General features: G+C 49.6%; 1 non-coding gene across 1 annotated transcript; it reads left to right on the top strand.

The window, feature by feature from the left end:
• Window positions 1–375: 375 nt before the first annotated feature.
• LOC113190929 (U6 spliceosomal RNA) lies at window positions 376–478 on the top strand. Its single transcript, XR_003301840.2, has one exon. It is a non-coding gene; the product is annotated as a U6 spliceosomal RNA (small nuclear RNA).
• Window positions 479–4,489: the final 4,011 nt, after the last annotated feature.

Genomic DNA, 4,489 nt, shown 5'->3' with positions numbered 1-4,489 from the left:
ACTGAGGAGGCCAAGGCCAGAGGCCCACAGGTTCCAGGGAAGCCTGGGAAACGGAGCAAGACCCTGTCTCAAAAGAAAATAAAAAGGGCTCAGGATATAGGTCAGTGGTACAGTGCCTGTCTGGCATGTGTAAAGCAGTGGATTCCATCCCCAGCCCTGCAAAACCAAATGAAGGGAGTAAAACTGAGTGTAGTTACAGGCATCTGTAGTCCCAGGGGACTGAGGGGGGCTCACTTGAGCCACAAGGTTGAGACCAGCTTGGGCAACATAAGGAGAGCCCATCTCTATATAAATAAATATATACATACAAAATAATAGAATAAAATAAAAGAGTATTAAATAAAAATAGATTGATTTTTTTGTGTGTGTGTATCCTTGCTTCAGCAGCACATTTACTAAAACTGGAACGATACAGAGAAGATTAGCATGGCCCCTGCCCAAGGATGACATGCAAATTCGTGAAGCGCTCCATATTTAAAAAAAAAAAAAAATAGGGGCTGGGGATGTGGCTCAAGCGGTAGCACACTCGCCTGGCATGCGTGCGGCCCAGGTTCCATCCTCAGCACCACATACAAACAAAGATGTTGTGTCCGCCAAAAACTAAAAGTAAATATTAAAATTCTCTCTCTCTCTCTCTCTCTCTCTCTCTCTCTCTCTCTCCCCTCTCTCTCACTCTCTCTTTAAAAAAAAATAGAATAATTTTTAAAGGTTAGGTGGTAAGTCATTTTAGAGTTTAATCGGGCAGTCACCCAGACTTGGGCTGAAAACAGTGTGCACCGTCCTAACTTTGCACCAGGTTTGGTATTGAGCCAGGGCCTTGTGCACGTGAGGCAAGCACTCTCCAACTGAGCTTCATCCCCAGCCCTGAACAGTTCTTCAGTTCACCATTTTCTACTTCAGGATGGAATGATCAGGTAAGATTTGGATCCAGAAGAAGTGATGGCCAAGAATCTTCCAGCCCAGGGCAGGAGGACCACGTCTGAGGCCAGCCTGGTTAAGCTAGCAAGACCCTGTCCCACTCAGATTAAGTCTATAGTGCCCACAGCCCAGCGCTCTCCACAAGGGGGAGGACCCCTGGCCAGTGGTGAACATGGACGTGAGCTGGAGGTCGAATGCCAGGAAGTGGGTTTGAAAGAGACTGGCGGCTGTGGAGCCAGCCCTGAGGTGAGAGCAAAGACTGTGCCTCAGCTGAGTGCCACAATTCCAGAAGCAGGCGAGGCCAGCCACAAGTCAGAAGAGACAGGGAAGCCCTGCGGTACCAGGTTGGGATTCCCACTTCTACATTCACTCACTCAAGCACTACAGAGTCAGGGCTGGGCTGTGGCTCAGTGGTCGAGCACCTGCCCTGGTTCCATCCTCATTACCTGGGGAGAAGAAAGAGAGAGAGAAAGGAAGGAAGAAAGCTTTATGGTTTATGGTGGGCGTGGCAGGCCAGGAGTCCCAAGGACTCCGGAGGCTGAGGTGGGAGGATCACTGAGCCCCCCAGTTAAAGACCCCCACCAGGCAATGCCATAAGATCCTGTCTCAAGGAAGGGAAAAGGGAGGGAGGAGAAAAGAAGGCAGTCACAAAAGACCGGTATCATGTGATGGCATTTGTGTGACATGCTCAGAACATGCACACCACAGAGAGGGAGAGGCAAGTGTCAATGGGGAGGCGGCCATCGGAAGGAAGAAAAGAGGGTTGTCGTTCTAACCAGCTGTACTGGACAGCAGCAGGCATTTCGGCTCACTGAACACAAATGGAGCACGACTTCAGTTCTCTGGTTGTGCATGATGTAAGGTCACCCATTTGTGCAATCATGTGTGCGTAGGGTAATGATGTCCGCCTCATTTCGTCATCTTTCCTACCCCTTCCCCCTCCTCTTCCCTGCCTCCCTCTTGCCCCATCAAAGTCCCTCCTCCTCCCATGCCCCCCCCCCATTATGGATCAGCACCCTCCTATCAGAGAGAACACTCAACCTTTGGTTTTATGGGATGGCTGACTTCACTTAGCATGATATTCTCCAACTCCATCCATGTCCTGCAGATGCCATGGTTTTATTCTCTCTTAATGCTGAGGAATATTCCACTGTGTATATATTCCACAGTTTCCTTAGACATTCCTGCCAAGAGGCTTCTGTGAGGGAAAATGAAAACTCTCCACAGCTGGAGTGTGGCGATGGTCGCACAGGCTGCGAATGCCCATAAACCCCCAGGGACACTTTCTGCACACTGAGAGGGGACTGCAGACACCGATTTTTCTTTTTCTTTTTTTTTTTTTTAAGTCAGGACTTCACAAAAGAAAGAAAATCAAAACAGGAAATCAGTAAACTTTTAGGCTTTCATCATGTGGTGATCTTTATTTATTTATTTTAGTTGTCGATGGGCCTTTATTTATTTATATGTGGTGCTGAGAATCGAACCCAGTGCCTCACACATGCCAGGCAAGTGCTCTACCACTGAGCTACAGCCCCAGCCCTTCATGTGGTGATATTTATTAGTTTTATTTTATTTACTTATTTGTGAGAATCTCACTTTTTTTTTTTTTTTTTTTTGGTACCGGGATTGAACCTGGGGCATTTAACCACTAAGCCACACTCCCAGCCCTTTTTTATATTTTATTAGAGACAGGATCTCACTGAGTTGCTGAGGCTGGCAATGAACTTGCAATCCTCCTGCCTCAGCCTCCGGAGCCACTGGGATTACAGGCGTGTGCCACCGTGCCCGGTTCAGAGTCTCACTTCCTGGACTTGAGCAATCCTCCTGCCTCAGCCTCCCGAGTAGCATGGACCAGCAGCACCACTGCACCCCCACAAGGCAGGCAACTGACAGAGTGCTACACAAACCTGGATAGGATTTCACAGAAATAGAGGCTGCCTTAACTCTCCTCAGAGTCTCCACGATGTAAAATCCCAAGGCTCAGAACAAATTTCAAAAAGAAAAGTTACCCAAGAGTCTACAGATCGGGTAACCAAACCCCTGCTTAGGTAAGGCAGCAGCATCTCCCTGCACTGGCAGGTCTGCTGGAATACTGGGATTGCTTTAAAAAAAAAGTTTTAAGTGACTTTTCTTATTTATAAAAGAAGATCAAGGCAGAAATGGAGGGTGAGGATTGACAGGAAGGTCAGGATCTCTTGACCCCAGTGCCCAGAAGGGCCACGGCCATTCGGGTATGCACCAAATGGTCAGGGTGGAGAAGTAAGTCAGTTACTGTGTCAAGGACACGGCACGCAGCATTGCCAAGGCCTGCTCAAGGGGAAAGAAATTAATTTAGGGACTATGCAGATGCTGATGTGAAAGGAATTATTTAAAGTCCACGAACAAGCTAGAATATGTGATCCGTAAACTTTGTGCTGGGGTGGTGTCTCATACCTGAATGCACAATGGGTATGGATCATGTCTGAGGAAAGGTCTCCCCCTGTTGGGTGAGGTGAATAATGAATGACAGGCACGTCTCAGGCGAAGGAACGGACATGTCACCTAAGCCAGTTCAAAATAGCAAATTGGAAATTAAATCAGATACTTGGAGAACAATGAGAAATTGTTGCTCTAATTGGGAAACACAAGATGCCCACACACTTGCTCAAGATACCCAGTGAGGACCAGGAGTAATACTGGCAGATCATGGGGATTTGGGGTTAACTTCAAAGGCCTCAACGAACAGCACTCCAACAGCCTCACGAGCCCCCGTGGGCAGCAGAATGTCCAACTCATGCATCGAACCGAGCATGGCTGCCAGCAGGAGAGTGGGAGACACAGCACATGTGCTCGATGGAATGTCCTTCAGCCACCATCTGCATGGCGGGAGGGACTGCATCAGGGGCCCTAAGACTTCGTCGCCTGCAGCCCCCATAGCCACTGCAGCCCAGGCCGTCTCTGATGTCTGCACAAGGTTGGAATCTCATGAGGACACTTTGCTCAGGACAGGTCCCTGTCATGGGAATGCAGGGCTGTGTATGTCACACTGTGGGTGAATCCTGGGAACACGCTGAATGAAAAGACACCAAATACCGTACAGGTCCACCTTCCCAAGGTGCCTAGATGAGGCACCCACACCAAAGGGAAGGGGAGCAGCGGTCACTGGAGACGGGTAGCAGTTTGGGGTGAGGACCAAGTTTTGGAAATGAACAGCAGAGCTAGCTGTACAGTGACCCGAAGGTGCCAAATCGTACCCTTTGGTAGATTTTATCTTGTGCGTGTTTGACCACTAAACTGCCCACGTCCACGCTGGCCGGGGCAAGGCTGGGCTGCACTGTGGATGAGCCAGCGGGAGGTCTGACTACGGCCCCTGGAGCAGGACCAGCGTAGCTCTGCTGAGGTCTGCCCTTCGTGGGTCCTGTCTCCACGGAGGCTCAGCGGGGCAGCAAGCTGCAGGAGCACTACCTGGGCAAGGCAGAGCTCCGGTTAGAACAACCTGGTCACTGTGAGCAGAAGGTGTGAAACAGAAGGTGTAAAGACAGCTCTTCCCCTCATTGTGGGTTGGAAGCCTAAGGTGGTGGATGGACAAGGG

The sequence above is a fragment of the Urocitellus parryii genome, chromosome 9 (assembly GCF_045843805.1).
Source record: "Urocitellus parryii isolate mUroPar1 chromosome 9, mUroPar1.hap1, whole genome shotgun sequence".
NCBI lineage: Eukaryota > Metazoa > Chordata > Mammalia > Rodentia > Sciuridae > Urocitellus > Urocitellus parryii.
Note: the sequence above shows the minus strand (reverse complement) of the source record. Positions and strands in the feature narration are given on the sequence as shown.